The sequence below is a fragment of the Equus przewalskii genome, chromosome 2, assembly GCF_037783145.1.
Source record: "Equus przewalskii isolate Varuska chromosome 2, EquPr2, whole genome shotgun sequence".
NCBI classification, from domain to species: domain Eukaryota; kingdom Metazoa; phylum Chordata; class Mammalia; order Perissodactyla; family Equidae; genus Equus; species Equus przewalskii.
Window position 1 is genome coordinate 8,652,065 of NC_091832.1, and position 17,365 is coordinate 8,669,429.

General features: G+C 46.1%; 1 long non-coding RNA gene across 2 annotated transcripts; it reads left to right on the forward strand.

The window, feature by feature from the left end:
* Nucleotides 1-924: 924 nt before the first annotated feature.
* Nucleotides 925-17,144, forward strand: LOC103567997 (uncharacterized). Of its 2 annotated transcripts, XR_011532511.1 has the most exons (5): nucleotides 925-1,002; nucleotides 2,398-2,450; nucleotides 12,733-13,143; nucleotides 14,235-14,451; nucleotides 16,914-17,144. It is a non-coding gene; the product is annotated as an uncharacterized lncRNA (long non-coding RNA). The 2 variants fall into 2 exon arrangements; XR_548825.2 differs by lacking the exon at nucleotides 14,235-14,451 and having other exon boundaries at nucleotides 12,733-13,007.
* The last annotated feature ends 221 nt before the right edge of the window (nucleotides 17,145-17,365 follow it).

Genomic DNA, 17,365 nt, shown 5'->3' on the forward strand with positions numbered 1-17,365 from the left:
CAAGATGATCTTGACTCCAAGAAGGGTAGTAGGGGGCCAGGTCGGGACAGGGAGGGTAGCGAGGAGGCTACTATAGCGGTCCAGGAGGGAGAGGATGAGGCCTGGGCCAGCGCCCTGAGGATGCAGAGATGGTTCTCAGACTGATCGCTACCCACCAGCACCCGCAGTTCCTACTATCTGCTCTTTGTCTGTACTTTCTAACCTGCCACATGATGAACTTACTTGTCACAGTTATTATGTGTCTCCCTCTCCTATAAGGTAAGCTCCAGAAGGGCAGGGATTTTGTCTGTTTTGTTCATTGACAGTGATAGAAGAGTACCTGGCACGTGGCAGGTGTTCAGTGAGTAATAACAGTTGGATGGATGGATTGTTGTGAGGTGTGGGGGACCAGGACATGGCATCAGGGATGCTCCTTTGGCTTCTGCTTGGGTGCCTGGATGGCTGGTGGGGCCCCCTGAAACAAGGTCGGGAAGAGGGGCTCCATTTTGCATGAGCTGAGGGGCAGGGATGGGAAGCAGGGTGAGTCCCAAGTGCTGATGTCCAGCAGGTCTCAGTCCCCGTAGATTTGAATTTTCTATAGGGTGACCAGAGGGCTCGGGGTAAAAAGGGACTTCAGTAGGTTCCTAGTTTAAAATGCTACTTATCTATTGCCTTCCTGGCCGAGTCCCTTTCAGCTGAGAACCATGAGCCCTGAGCCCTGCTGGTGGCTCTCCCAAGAATGAGCTCCGTGTGTGGTGGGGTCCTTCAGCTCTCTGAGCTTCAGTTTCCCTCTGTCAGGTGAGGTGAAGCTGTTCACGCTGAGAAGACCTCCTGGCTCCCTGCCAAGGTCTCCTCCCTTCTTGGATGGTTTCCAAGGCACCGAATGGTGCATCGCATTTGAGTCACTATGGGCCTGGGGAAGCTGTTTGTCACAGATAGGGAACTGGCTTATGGACAGGAAGCACGGAGAGAGCTAAACAACTGCTTTCACGGGTAGGAAGCATAGAGGATGGGGTATCCACGGTGTGTTGGAACTTGTTTATTTGTTTGTTTAGTTTTGATGTTTTTCTTAAATGACCCAGAGAGGATCTTTCCAAGTTGCCCTGGTTTCTGCTTGGATGTTTAAACGCAGGAGTTTGGCCTCACAGAGTCAACATGTGCAAAACCCAGCTCGTCCCCGCTCCTCCCAAACTGCTTCTGGTCTCTCGATGCTGCCGCCATGCTCCATCTGAACGCTTGTAATCTCCTCCTCCTTCTTTATTAGCTTTCTTTTGTTGTTGTTGTTGCATGGAAATACCTTTATTTTGCCTTTGCTCTTTACAAAAAGTTTTATTATGGAAAATCCAAACTTGTGCGAAAGTAGAGAAAAGAATATATGAGAGAATAATGAACCCACATGTACTTATCATCCAACTTCAACAGTTATCCCCCCCGTGGCCTATCTTGTTTCATCTGCTCCTGCCCACTGTCCTCACCCTACCATGCCCTCGGGTTATTTTGAAGCAAAGCCCAGACAGCATATCATCACATCTATAAATATAAGGATGCATTAAAATATGTAACTGTAGAAATAAGCGAGTCACAAAAAGACAAATACTGTATGATTCCACTTATATGAGGTACTTGAGTAGTCAAAATCAGAGAGACAGAAAGTAGAATGGTGGTTGCCAGGGGCTGGGGAAAGGGGAGAATGAGGACTTGTCTGATGGGTACAGAGTTTCAGTTTTACAAGATGAACTGAGTTATGGAGATGGATGGCGGCAATGGTGACACAGCATTGTGAATGTATTTAGTACCACTGAGCTGTTAAAACTGGTTAAGCTGGTAAATTTTATGTGAATTTTGCCACAATAAAAAAACAGGAAGAATACATAACTACGAGGTCATTACCATATCTAAAAAAGCGATTAAAAAACTCCTTCATGTCATCAAATATGCAGTTCATTTCAAATTTCCTAGCTTAACTCATCATTTTATTTCCTTTGTGGTTTGTTTGATTCAGCATCTGAGTGAGTCCCATATGTTGCAATTGGCTTATAGTTTTTTTAAGTCTCTTTTAGTCTGTAGGTTACCCCTCCTCTTATTTTGCCCCAGCTATTTATCTGTGGAAGAAACTGGGTTGTTCGTCCTGTTCCCACGTCTGGGCTTTGCTGATTGTGTCCCATGGTGTCATTTGATATGTTCTTCTGTCCCTTGCGTTTCCTGTATGTCAGTAGTTAAATCTCGAGGCTTCATCAGATTTGACTTTTGACAAAGAACACTTCAGAGGTGGTGGGGTGAACATCTGTCAGGAGTCACACAAATGTCTAATTGTCGTGTCTCTTTGTTGTTAGCAGCCATTGTTGACTGTTGCCTAGATCCATTGTTTCTTCAGAGTTTGCATAATAGTAATATTCTATTATGTTTTTCTTTGTGTAGCTGGACTTCTGTAAAGAGAAACATCCTCTCGTAAACGATTTGGATCCTCTAAGGTACGGTTTATACAGGAAAGCAGGATAAATGCTTGATTGTTTCCCTTTATTTTCAGTTTTTAAAATAATGAGTTGGTTTTCTAGCATTCTCCAAAGGTGGCCAATGAGATTATTTTGTATCGTTATGAACTCATGGATTTGAATAAGTGTGATGTGTTTCAATCCATTTCAGTTTTTATTTATTGATGCTCAAATGATCCCATCCTTGGTTAATGGGAGCCTCTTCAACTTGGTTTCTGAGTCCTTTTGATATTGGCCTCAGGAGCCTCTGCTAGCTTCCTTGCTGTCTAGAATAAGACATTCCGTTTTGTACATTTCCTGCCCCAGACCTGCAATCATTTTTCCAAGGGCTTGGGGTGAAAAGGGCCTTCAATAGGTTCCTAGTTTAAAATGCCACTTATCTATTGCCTCCCTTTCTTTTTAGTGGGAAATGGTATTTAGAGGCCACAGCCTGGGTTCTACGGATTATGTTATTTTTTAATATTATATTTGATACCTAAAAGAGTGTATGTACCATATATATAATTATACAGCATCACAATAAAGTAGCTACCCAGCATCCAACACCCAAGTTGAGGACTGGAACGCTATCAAAACAGTTCATGTTGTGTGTGCTCCTCCTTTATCTCAGTGCTCAGCCTCCATCTAAGAGGGCTGATTGTGCATTTATCATTCTCTTGCTTAAAAAAAGTTTTATAGATATGTATGTGTCCTTAAATATACATGTTAGTTTATAGTTGTTTTTGAGCTTTATAAGAATGATATCAGGAAGTATGTTCTTCTGTGACCTGGCTTGTCTTTGCTCAGTGTAAATTACCATAAGTCTTAGAAATATCCTGCTGTGTTTTTTAATCTGTAGTTCATTTATTTTCAATCTGTATAATATTCCATTGTGTGACTATACCATAATTTGTTTTATCTGTTCTCCTGTTTGTGGACATTTGAGTTATCTCCAGTTTTTATTACAAATATTTTGCTAGGATAATGCTATTACAGATAGTCTTGTTCATGCCCCTGTGCACATGTGCCAGAATTTGTCTAGGGCAGCGCTTATGAAACATTAGTCTCAGGATCCGAAAGAATTTTTGCTTATGTGAATTATAGTTGTAGATATTTATTATATTGGAAATTAAAACAGAAAAATATAACCATTTTATTTATTAGTTCATTTTAAGATGACAATAACAAGTTCAATATATGTTAACATAAATCATATATTTTAGATGAAAAATAACTATATATATATATATATATATTTTTTTTTTTGGAATATTAGCTCTGAGCTAACATCCACCGCCAATCCTCCTCTTTTTGCTGAGGAAGACTGGCCCTGAGCTAACATTCATGCCCATCTTCCTCTACTTTATATGTGGGATGCCTACCGCAGCATGGCTTGCCAAGCAGTGCCATGTCCACACCTGGGATCGGAACCGGCAAACTAAGGGCTGACGAAGCAGAACGTGCTAAGTTAACTGCTGTGCCACCGGGCCGGCGCCAGTATATTTTCTAAGACAAATTAAATGAGAAGAGTGGCATTGTTTAAATTTTTGCAAATTTCTTTGCTATCCGGCTTAGGAGAAGACAGCTGAATTCTCATATCTGCTTCTGTGCTCAGTCTACTGCCGTATTATAATCATGCAGCTTTTGAAAAACTCCACTGTATATTCATGAGATGGGGGTGAAAAAGTCAAATAATGTCTTTTGAATGCATTTTGAAAATAGTTTTGACCCCATGGATCTCCTGAAAAAGTCTCAGGGTCCCTGGACCACACTTTGCGAACTCCTGCTCTAGGGAATATCGGTCTCGGAGTGAAACTGTGGGTCATAGGGTTGCATAGAACATATGCAAATGTTCAGCTGTATACGATAATGCCAAATTGTTTCCCAAAATGGTTTTAGCAATTAACACTCCCACCACCAGCGTCTGAGAATTCACATTGATCCGTATTTTCCTCAACGCTTGGTGCCATCAGACGTTCTAACTTTCACCTATCTGATGAATATGAAGTGGTATTTCATTGTGGTCTCTGTGCCCCAGTTTCTTCCCACTTCAGTCCATCCTTCTCACGCTGCCAGATTAATCTTCTGTGATGATGTTTTTGATCGTGTTATGTTTGTGTCTCCTCAAAGACTCTCAAAGGCTTTTACTTTTCTTTCTTTCTTTCCTCAACTGAACTAGGAACAACTGTATCGTTCCTCCCTTCAGCGCTCCTTCTCCAGAGGCTGAAGCAATCAGCTGGGGCTTCCTCTACATCATTACTAGCTCTACGCCTTCCAGGCAGATGCAAATACTTGCTGTTCGCAAATAGGCCCGGAAATTTCCCCCTCCAAGTTTTTGCCCACAATATCCTTCTGCCTCAAACACCCTCTCTGTTCCACTCTGCCTGTTGGAATCCAGTCATCTCTGATGATGTTTGGCTCAAATGCTGCTTCTCCCAAGAGGCTGCCCACATCTTTCCCTCCTCTGAACCCCGCCACACAAGGCTTGTCTGTCTCTTGTTCCTTTAGCATACTGCCGTGGGTTCTAGTTAGGAGTGGATGTGTTTGTCACCCCCACTAGTCCAGGAGCTTCTTGAGGTCAGAGACTATGTATTCCCCACAACCTCTAACGTTGGACCCGGAATAGAGTAGGTGCTAAAAATCTACTTGTTGTCAATGTCTCTGTTTTACATCTGAGGAAATGAGGCTCAGCTGGATTAAGAGTTCTAGGGGCTTTCTGTATAGCTGGGGAGTCAGGACCCTATATAAAGATACAGCAATACAAGGTGCTCTCTGACAAGGGGTTTTATGGGGCCACTCTGTCAAATGAGGGAGCAGAGAGAAAGGGCTATGGGAGCTCAAAAGAGCCAGTAGGACTTGGAGTGCGCTTGGAAAGATGATGCTGTGGATGAGTGAAGTGGAGGCACACTGGGCCTCAGTTTCCTCTTCTGTTAACTAATACCAGGACTATCTCTGCTTCTTTATCGGGAATTTTATGAGGAAGAAACAGTGCTAAACAACAACTCTCATTTATTTAATGCCTGTATGTCAGGCACGATGCCAGGCTCTATACATTATCTCATTTAATCCTCACAACAGTGCTGTACATTAGGTATTATTATCCCCATGTTCCAGATGATGAAACTGAGCTTTAGAGAGGCTACATGACTTGACCAAGACCTTTGTGCTAGGGAGTAGTAGGGCTGGGGTTTGAACCCAGGTCTCTTTGGGCTGCTAAGGGTTTCTTAGTGACAATGGTGGCAGTGTGTAATGGTGTGTGCTGTGATTTCACATGAGTATGGGCTCTGGGCAATGCTGGTCTGCAATGAGCCAGGCCGTTTTCAGGAGACAGATCAGGGAGGGTCAGACCAGCTGGTGATGTTACATTTGCCAAAAGATGTGACGGAGAAGAGAAATAAAAGGTGGGTTCTCAGGAGGGGTGGGGAGTGGCAGCAGAGGCAGCACACAGCGAACAGCCATTGGCACCTGCTGCGTGCCAGGCTCTGTGCCACTCTCTGAGGTCTCAGCAATGGAGCTGACCTGATCTTGCCCTCAAGGAGCTGAATCAGGGGAGATAGACATCCTGACAGACACCAGTCCTGTGCTGTGTTCTATTAGGATGCCGAGGCTGCATTCCTAAGAAATCTTGTGTTATAAAAAATGGAATAATAGTGACAATTGCTTCAAAGGGGAGAAGGAGGTTAAGGGCTAGATAGTTTCAGACTCGCTGTAACAAAGTCATTTTTCCTTCAGGAATGTCAATAATAAAGGTGTTTTTACAGCTATAACTGTATGGTTGCAAAACCTGAACATCACAGAGCAAATCCAGCCTTAGACGTCCTCACACTTTTGCTCAAGAGGAACAGCCTTTCTTTTTCTGTCACCCAGCACTGTCGCTAGGGCAGACTTCTCCCACCTTCCATTTGCCTTGACCATCTTCTGCTGGAGTAACAAAGGGCCAAGCCCCTCCAAGGAAGCATCCTAAAGACATGGGGACACTGCCTTCCCCTGCCCCACCCATCTCCTCCACTAGTTCCCCTGTCGCAGCTTCTTCCTCTCCACCGTGTCACAACCAACCGTGATCTGCTCAGTGTAAATCATGCTCTCTAATTAAAGGATCACATTATATTTAATTTGCATTTAAAAATCTCACCATAGGAGAAATTCTTACTGGCTGTAAGAAGAGTAGTGGGGATATGTAGAGGCAGTGTCCTGTCACCATAAAGAGTGGGGCCCCTGGAGCCAGTCTATGTGAGTTGAAATCTTAACTTTGCCACTTAATAGCTGTGTGACCTTGGACAAGTCACTTAATCCTCTGTACTTCTCTAAAATGGGGAGAACGGTAGCATCTGCTTCACATGGTTGCGAGAATTCAAAGAGACATGGTTGTGAAGTCTTAGCACATGGTCAGTGCTTAATAAATGTTAGCTATTCTGCAATGCAGAGAGAGGCAGTAGCCTGGGGAGTGAGCGAAGTCGTTGTGGAGGAGGAGAGCCTGGGGCTGGACTTGTAGAGTGAACAGTGTTGGACAGGAGGATGAGGCAGAGGGAGCAGAGAGACACAGCAAGGCTCTTTTGAGGTCCCCAAAGGGGTCTGGAATGACCAAAGCCATGATGTCTGCTTAACCCTAGCTACGCTAACAGATGAAACTTTGACAGGTCAATGGCTTAACATAATAGATGTTAATTTCTTGCTCACATAAAGTTCAATCAGTGGCAGTAGGGGAGGAGGGGTACTCTGTGCCTGACCTTTATTAACCCAGGCTCACAGAAGCTCTGCAACCTCCCATGTGGCTTCCAAGGCCACACTGGGCATTGACTTCCAGCTGGCAGACAGGGGAAAGGAGTATAGAGGATCATGCAGGAAGGTTTTATGGCCAGGCTTGGAAATGGCACACATCACTTCCTCTTATATTTCATTGGCTAGAACTTAACACATGGACACATCTAACTGTAAGGGAGTTTGGGTGATATATTCTAAATGTGTTCCCAGAAGGAAAGTAAAATGGATTTGGTGACTAACCAACTGGTCTCTGCCCAAGGTTCTAGCGCTAAGAGGTGCACCAGCCCCTGGGAGCAGGGGTTCAATGGGAAGGACTCAGGAGATGAGCTGATGAGCTTGATTTTGGTCTGAGGACAGTGATGAGCCATTGGAGGGTGTTCATCAGGGGAGCGACGTGGTCAGAAAGTACCAGGGGATTAATTGGTTCATTCCACTGCAAGGTGGAAGGATGTGGGAAGGCAAGGAGGAGAGTTGGATGGGGAAGGCCAGTTAAGGCCTGTTGCAGGCATCTAGGCAAGAGTTGGTGAGGCCAGCACTCAGCCATGACCATGGGATGGGCAGCAGGAGTGGCTTTGCGAGAGTTCAACGGGCAACAGTTACTTAGAAGACGCCTGTTATTTCATGATCATAGTGCTCAGTGCTGTGGAACATATAAGGAAAATGAACCAGACCTTATCTGTTGGGAGCATACACTTATTTACAAACTGACAAAGATGGCTTTCAAGTGTCAAAACTTTGGAGTGAACTGGCCAGAGTTATCCTGGAGTGGCCTTCTATGCACTTAACACTGTCATCTACTTCAGTCTATCTCTGCGCTCGCCTTCTCTCTCACTCTCTCTTGCTCTTGCTCTTTCTTTCCCTCTCCATATTTCATCTTTGCTTCTCTTTGTGTTTGACTTCATTCTCTCAGGCAGGCTTCCTCTACCAGCCTAGAACCATAGCTGAGGCGAGGTCCAGGCTCACATTCCCACAGCCTAGCAACAAAGAGGCGTAAATATCTGATTATGGCTTAGAGCAGTGGTTCTCACACTTTAGTGTGCATCTGAGTCACCTGGAGGGCTTGTTAAAACACCAACTGCTGGCCCCAGAATTTCTGATTTAGTAGGTGTATTATTTCGCTAGAGCTGCCATAACAAAGTACCACAAACTGGAGTGGCTTAAACAAGAGATATTGATTTCCTTACACTTCTGGAAGCTGAAAGGCTGAGATCAAGGTGTTGGCAGCGTTGGCTCCTCTGAGGGCCCTCTCCTTGGCTTGTAGCTGGCCATATGCATATGATGTCTTCACATCATCTTCCCCCTGTGTGTCTGTGTCCTAACCTCCTCTTCTTATAGGGACACCAGTCATGTTAGGTTAGGGCCCACTCCAGTGACCTCACTTAACCTTAACTATCTCTTTAAAGATTCTATCTACAAATAGAGTCATATTCTGAGGTCCTGAGAGTTAGGACTTCAACATATAAACTTGAGGAGGACACAGTTCAACCCGTAACAGTAGGTTTGGGGTGGGGCCACAGAATGTGTGCATTTCTAACAGTTCCCCAGGGGCGCCAATGCTGCCGGTCCAGGGACCACACTTGGAGAACCGCTGGCTTAGAGTGGTTCTCTCCCCTGGTATATATGCACTTGAACAGGAGTAGACTTGGGTTCACATAATTATAATATTAATTGGAAGAAATGCCATATATTTGTAACTGGCAAATGGGGGAGAGGGTTTTTAAGTGAGGAACTTTTGGCATGTCACAAATTAAATGGCACTGATTCATGGCCCTTCAGGAGCATAGAGCAGAAGAAAGGGCTCAGGCTTTCACACTGGAGATGTCATGGATCTAATCCTGGCATGGCCCTTCTGAGCTAATTTTGAGCAAGCCACATAATAATTCTGAGTTTCAAATTATCATCCATAAAATGGGAGTGAAAATAATACCTGTACGGTAGTTGTAGGAATTAAATATAATAATTTATGTAAAGGGTGTGGCGCTTAGTAAATGGGAGCTAGTACTGTTGTTTTTTATTTATCCATTTGCACGTTAAATATGTGACTGGGGGTCAGAAGACATGAGGTCTAGTCCCAGCCCTGGAACCCAGCTGTGTGCCCTTGGGCCCCACTTAATCTCTTTGAGCCTCAGTGCTTTTATCTGTTAAACAGGGAGGAATGTCTCTCTCCTACCGTCTCCAATCACGGTTGTTTTAAGGACCAAATAAGATAATGTGAAAATGCAAAATTGACTAGACTGTGCTCCACAATGGAAAGCACTTATATAGTTTCTTTTTGTAATAGTCACCAATAGGAGTAACTACCTGACTCCTCACAGTTCCTTCTTCTCTAGAAATAGTGTCTGTGCTACAAAATCTCACCCACCTGGCCAGAGGCGAGCCCCTTACTTAGCTGGGCCAATCAAAGGGCTTCTTTGGAATTTTTCAAAATGGAGCGAAGGTAAGAAAGTTCTAGGGCCTTTCTGATAGTTGGAGTTGTGAGATGTGAGGCTTTGGAGGTATATAGGTCGTAACATTTCATGCCATATGGGGAAAGCCGTGCCTTTCTTGGCTGGAATGATGCCAATACGCAGAGAGAGGCCAGGCGGCACTTGAGGCCCTGGCTCTTGTGGTTCCGGACACCCAGCTGTGCCTCAGTCATAAGAGATACCCTAGTATCCTATCCTTTTTATCTAGGAAAGTTTCCACTGGGTGTCTGACACTTGTAACCCTGACAAATGCATTATTCACTCAACAAGTATTTATTGAACACCTATGCGATGCCAGCCACTGAGCCAGATGGTAGTCAAATGACACAACAGATTGGCAAGGCCGTTTTCACTTCCCCCAGGCCCGATCTGCCTGCCTCCTCTTCACTCCTTAGCAGGAACCTGCAGAGTCCGCCTCCATCCTCTGCTTAGCCAGGTCTCTGGGCAGAATCACAAAATCTTAGTCTCTTAGAATTGGTGAGCCAAAGAATAGTTAAATTGTAATTCTCACAGACTTTGGGGAAAACTTGCATGGAGGATACAAAGCCCTCTCAACTCATAGTCCATAGGGCAGGACCTGGGGTCAGTATTTTTATAAAGCTTCAGAAGTGTACCTCATGCAGCCAGTCCCTAGGCTTCTGTGGTGGAGGCCCACGTGCTCCTTCTTCTCCTCTTCCAAGAACGAGAGAAACTGGGCAAGGAGGGGCCAAGGGACAAGACTCCCAGGGGCAAGAACTACATGGCTCAGCTTCGCTATCAGCATGACTTGTTTCCTCATCTGACAATCAGGATTGGTGGAAACTTCTGCCCTGGGGGATTGTTCTGAAGAAGAATTTATTTCCTTCTCCAGTGGTTAGGTCTCCTCCAGGAGGGCAGGCCTTCAGGCATTTTCCTTGTTTTCCCCAAAGGGTTGAGCACGTGGATGGTGTCCTGTAGATGCTTGTTGATGGCCCAGCCCCTCCTCTCCACCTCCACAGCCACCAGGTGAGGCCTCATCCTCACCCACCTGGGCTGTGGTCCCAGTCTCCTCTGGCGTCTTGTCTGTCCCTCCCAGAGATCACACATGGAGGAAGCCTGGCCCTTCCCAACCGCTCCTTCTAAAAACTCCATCAGGTTGCTCAGGCACTCTGTCTGGGCCACCCACGTGCACCTGGGCCTCTGTTATGCAGGAGCTCTGGGTCAGTCCTCAATGGGCTGATTGCGGTTTCCTCCTGGGTTGGTTTCTTCCAGTCTTTAATCTCAGTCCTCCAAAAGGGCTGGTGCTGGATGATAGAGACCCTGGCCTGGGCCTCAATTCCAGAGCTTCTTGAAGCCTGCCTTGTAACAGAGTGAGCTGAGAGGAAGCACTTGGAATCTTGGGGTCAAATTCCTAGTTAGGTGGCCTGGGGCAAGTTGCTTTTCCTTTTTGGGTGCCTCGGCTTCCTCAGGTATCAAATGGGGGATGCTAGGACTTGTCTTGTAGGATTCTGTGAAGGTTAGAAATGCCACAGTTGCAGTGCCTGGAAAAAAGGAGTTGTGCAAGAAGTGGTAGCAAATAGTATTACTTGGCTGTGCCTGCCTCCCTCACTAAGCTGGCAGCTCTTTGAGGGTGAGGACTGTGCTTTCGTGTCAGGTCATAGTTCCAGTCTATTGAGTACTCCCTGGGAACTGGGCAGAACTGTCATGGGGTAAACAATGATACTTACTTCATAGGGTTGTGTGTGGATTCAATGAGGAGGTTTGCCCCCATTTTCAGATGAGGAAACTGAGGCTCAACTAGGTTAACTTCCTTTCTTCACAGCTTTGTGTCTCTCTGTCCCTGCACAGGGCCTCACACAGGGCAGACGCTTGAATGACTGTGAAATTGCAGCTCCTGGCATAGCGGTGACGTGGCCCTGCTCACAGCGTGTGGGAGAGACACAGGCTTCCCAGCCCCTGTCCTTTCCTTTCCTGGCCTCCCTGGCAAGAAGGGAGGGTATAAGTCTGTTGCTGGGCAGGCAGTGAGGGCCTCAAAAGTCTGGGGGCCAAGTGCAGGGCGGGGGAAGCCCATCAGAGGCCCCACCCTTGGTGGGGGGACATTCCAAGGAGACAAAAAGCGATCTGTGAGGGCTTGAGTCAGATTAAAGTGGAGGGTGGGGTGGGGGATGGTAATAGAAAGGTACAAAAATCCACCTCTGCTCTGATTGGCAGTTTTCCGTTGATGACAGAGGGGCTTGGTGCTCCCTTGTCTCCTTCCGGTTGTTCCTCTTACCCTATTTTTTCGTTAGATCTTTCCGACGATGGAGCTATACTTGTTTCATTTTATACACGGGGCCGCTGAGGCCCACTGAGGGAAAAGACCCATTCAAGGGCACATAGCCTGTGCATGAGGAGAGCTGGGTATAATGGTGCTGTACTTGGGGTCAGACAGACTGATCCCTTCCACCATGGGCAGCACCATGACCTTGGACAGATTACTTTAACCTCTGTGAGCCTCAATTTACTCACCTTTAAAGTGGGGATGTTAATAATCTTCACCCCCTAGTGTTGGCGTGAAGGTTAAAGAGGGGCATGAACGCACCTTGCCTAGCACAGTGCCTGGCCAGAGCACATGTTCAAAAATGTGGGTTCATTGCTTCCTTTGACCTTTGGCTCCACTTTTCTGTTTTTCAACTGCCCCAGCTTCCTTTCCACTCACCTTTTCTTGTTCTTTGGGCTCTTTACACCACACTGTCAGCATGTGGTTCTGCTGCATGGTTCTTTCTTTCAGCAGCAAATGAGTGGAGGGAGAGCTCAGAACCTCAGGAATCAAACCACACAGAATCCATCCCAAAGGAAACAGTGAATTGACCCACAAGAGTGACCTGCATGTGATTTCTGATTTCATTTAGAGGGTTCAAGGGCTGTGGGAGGAGAACTGAGTGGGGAGCTGGGAGACCGGGGTTCAAGTCCGAGCTCTGTAACTGAGTAGCTGTGTGACTCTGGGCTGGTCCTTTCTCCTCTCTGGCCCTCAGTTTCCCCATCTGACAATAAGGGGGCAGGAAAGGGGAAACTCTGACTCTTTGAATTTCTAATTTTATTCTAATTGTATGTTTCAGGGAGGAATAACTGGGCCCTGGATGTGATGTGATGAGTGAATATTCCTGATGAGAAGTGGAAATAATTCATGGTTGAGAGCTGTGCCTCAGATCAGAGTGACAGGATACATGGCCAGGCTATATTTTCCAGCAGATTACGTTAAAAGCTGTGGCCTAAGACTCTAAAGTATGAAGACAAAAGGAGAAGATGACACAATATCTTTCTAAAGAAATATTTTCCAGCCAAACGGTGCAGCAGATGACTTCTAGGAATTTGTTCTTGTTCTCTATTGAAGGTGAAGAGTTCACAGCCTTCAAGGAAGCAAGAAGACGTGGGATGGAGTGAGGAAGCCAGCTGCTGGAACTCTCTGAGCCCCAGTTTGCTCGTCTCTAAAATGGGGCTGATCTGTCTTCCCAGGGTGGTCATTTCAGGTTAAATGAGGTGTTGAGTGTAAAGGCAACCCTCACACAGCATATGATTCCTAGCTAGGGGGATCTGAGTTCTGGTTCTGGTCCTGCTAGGGTATGGCTGGTTGGGAGGATCAAAGAGATAATTAGAGGGATTGCCAGTTTCCTAATGGGGAGCCAAAATTGCCATTTTAGACCAAGCATGTGGCCAAGGTGACAACCTCACCATTTCATTTCTTCACGTTTATTTATTGAGCAAGATTGGGGGGCATGTGTGTTCTGTGGAGCCAAAGGAGGAGCTTGGTGGTTAGAGAAGGAGAGACGGAAGGCTGAGACAATCAAGGATGAGAAAGGAAGGGTTTTAGTGACCTGGGGTGAGGGCAAGGAGAGAGGAACAGCCTGTGCAAGGATGTGGAGGCAGGACCAAGTGTGAAGATGCAGGCTGGGCTATGGAGAGGGGGTGGGTAAGGAGGAGGATGGTGTACTCAGCCTGCCTTGACCTTGGGAGGGAGTGGAGAGCAGGTCTCCTTGTCTGCAGAGCATGCGGTCACTAAAGGCTGCGACTCACTGTGAGAACTCAGCACCTCTCGTCTAGTCCTCACATCACCCTCCAACCCTGCAATGTAGGGGTGCACACCCCAGTTTCTGGGAAGTGGTCAAACCACTTGCCTAAGTTAATTGTCTGGCAAGTAGCAGAGCCAGGATTTGAACTCAGGGCTCCTGATCCCCAGTCTGGGGAATTTTCTCAGCTCAGGGTCAGGACTAGGGTAACTCAAGCGAGGTGGTTGGGGTGCAAAATTTAGGGAGGCACTTGCACAATCCTGAGAGTGAGTGCCTCCTTTCTTTCTCACATTTGTCACATCTAAGTCCGGCCTCCTCCTCTGCGGGGACCCCTCTCTTCTCTCTAACCTTCTTGGCAGCAGAGGCAGCAGGCTGCAAGGACCTGCAGCCGGGCTTGGCTTTGCTCCTGACCAAGTGGGAGGCATTAAGTTAATGGCCCTACAGGTGAAATCAATCCAGTTAAAATGATGGCCTGCTCCTTCCCTGTCCCCTTAGAAGCTAGCCATGCAAGATTTTCTGTTCTCACTCATCTCCTCAATTCATATGTCCCCTAGGTCCACTTTCAACCACTGGAGTGCCTGGCACAGAACTGGGTGGGACTGGTAGAGAGGGGCAGGAGCCTCTCTCTCCTTGCTCTGCTCTGCAGCCTAGGCCAGCTGTTGTCAGAGGCCGGGAGGAGCTCAGAAGTCAAGTTTTGGCTCTGCCATCTCCTGACTCTGTGACCTGGGCAAGTCTCTAGGCCTCTCTGAGCCTCCTGTTCTCCTCTATGAGGTTGGTAAAATGATTTTTGCCCTCCAAACTTCCAGGCCACAAAGAAAGGTTGATGTGAAAATTCTTTAAAAGTTGAACAGGAGTGAAGCAATATTGGAAATAATTGCTAGCACCTTTATAGTACTTACTGTGTGCATCCATAACTCTATGATATGTCTACTATCACCACCACCATCATCATCCCCATCTGGAAGAGGAAGGGAGCTGAGGCTCAAGGAGTTAAGTAGCTTGCCTGAGGACGCACAGCTAATAAAGAGGAGAGCTGGGTTCAAAGTCCGACAATCCAGCTCTAGATCTAGGCTCTTAATCACAATGCTATTTTTTCTTCTGGGACCTTTCCAACTTATTTTTATTTTTTATTTATAGTTATTTAAAAAAATTTTTTGCTGAGGAAGATTCACCCTGAGCTAACAACATCCATTTGCCAATCTTCCTCTTTTTGCTTGAGGAAGATTCACCCTGAGCTAACATCTGTGCCAGTCTTCCTCTATTGTGTATGTGGGTCGCTGCCACAGCATGGCCGCCAACGAGTGGTATAGGTCTGCACCAGCCACCAAAGCGGAGTGTGCTGAACTTAACTACTAGGCCACAGGGCTGGCATCTCCCACTTATTTTTAAATGTTAATTGAGAAGGATCAGTTGCTTATTAAAGGCCATGCACTTTGCATATATTTTTTTCATTTGATCTTCCTGAGATGATAGAAATTATTCCCCCATTTTGCAGATGAGAAAATTGAGACTTAAAGAGGGACATATAGCTAGTGAGTGGAGAGTCAAGATTCAAACCAAGGTCTGTCTCTTCTAAAATAATAACAATAGTAATGACAACATGATAACATTCATATTAGTAATAGTTAGCAGCTGGACACTGCCATCAGTGTCAAGATAACCTGCATTCTCGTCTTGGCCCTGCCTCTGATCTACGTGTGACCTTTTTCAAGTCCCTCCCCTCTTGAGGTCTCACATTGCAATGTCTGGTTCTCAGGTCCCTCCAGCCCTGGCAGGCAGTGATTCACCAGGGTTGGCAGTCTGAGGGCAGCTGATTCCCTCAGATGGAGCATTTGTTATCTGTACATTGGAAATATTTATGTGTCTCAACTTAATTAGTGAACAAGCATAATAATAATAATAATAAAGCCATCCTGGAAAGGGAATTGCTCTTGGAAACAATTGTTTAGACAAAACACCATTTGTTCCCAGCTCTTGCTCCCTGCTGGAATGGTAGGCCACTTGTTTTGGTGACAGATGCCTTTTGACTGGGGTTTTGGATCATGAGCAGCTTGTGGGCTGGGAGTGGGAGTGGGAGTCGGGGATGGAGCTGGCCCACTCTCAGCTGGCCTTGGAGGGGATTCCCAAAGTCTCCTGAAAGTGGGGGTACTCTCCAGCCACCCTACACCACGGGGGCCCCAGAACTCTAGGACAGGGCTAACCCCTCAGTCCTGATGTTACTGAGGTCCTGAGAGTCACAGTGACTTGCCCAAAGTCACTCAGCAAGATGGTGGCATCAGAACTAGAGTCCACATCTAGTTCTTTTCATGTGGCATGTGGTCTTTGAGGGTATGATAAAGTCACTTAACCTGGCCTATTTGGTATCTTGTCTGCCTGCCCGTGCATGAACCTTGTCAGGAATTACTATCTCTTTGTGTCCTGCCACTGACCCTAAGTTTACTATCACCCTCTGGCCTAGACAGATATCAGGGGGGCTGGCACTGGTTATGTGGCCCAGTAGAACATGTTTCTGGGGTCAGGCAGGGTAAGAGGGGCTTGAGTCAAGCGTAATGGTTTTGGTCTTGGTCATGTGACTTCTTTGCTTGTATGTGATTAGTGGGTACCTCCATTCACCAGCGTGTATAATCTCAGATTCCTCATTTATAAAATGGAGCAGTAATCTTGGTTCTCTACACCCCATGCACAAGGGCACTGTGAGGATCAGTTACATGAAGAAAGAAAGAGTGCTTGTAAACTAAAGAGTGATATAAAAATATTATTGACAATAATGGCCAACATTTATCATGCACTCTCCATGTGTGTATTGGTTGAGGTAATTAACACTTGCTGCTGGAACACACAACTTTCCAATCTCAGAGGATTAAACAACGAAAGTTTGTTTCTTCTCTAATAGTCAGAGGTTGGCCAGGTGGCTCTTGGGAGAGCTTTTTTCTAACTTTATTTTTCTGGAGTCTTTCCCTTTCAGCCTCACTGACAGGGTAAGAGAGGCACGGAAGGTGCATGGTGGGTTTGGAGCCAAGGCTGAAAGTAGCATGTCTCACTTTTGTCCACATTCCATTGGCCAGAATTCAGTCCCATGGTTCCTCATGGGAACCGGGAAATGAAGTTGCGCCCAGGAGGAAAATAAACCTATTTGCTGGACACATTGCATTTTCTCAGCTACGATGTGCCATGCACCTTGTTAATCCTCATAACAATCCTCTAAACGGCTTTATTATCCTTTTTTTTTCCAGGTGAGGAAATGAGGACATAGAGGCTCAGAGGGTCAGATGACTTACTGAAGATGTCAAATTAACGAGAGTGTGGTGATCTGCATTCAGTCTGTCTGGCTATTTTTTTTCTCAGAGAGAGAGAACTTCCAGCTGCAGTGGATCAGTTTAATTCATGTTATTTGTTGAGTGCCCTCTGTGTGCTGAGTGCTGTGCTGTCTCCTATAAAACGTCTCCAACATTCCTCTTCCTCTTCCCCAGGCTGAGACTACCTTTATTTCCCCAGCAATTCCAATTCTGTCTAGTCTTTAAGGTTCAGCTTTAGCCTGCTCCCTTCAGGAAGTTTGCCCTGATTACCCCAGGAATCCCTTCTTTCTGAACCTCTCTTGAGTGCCCCTCAATTCCAGGAAAGAGTGTGCAGGAAAGAGTGAGAGGCAGAGTGGATCCTTTTGTTTACCCCCAGGAATTGACAATAA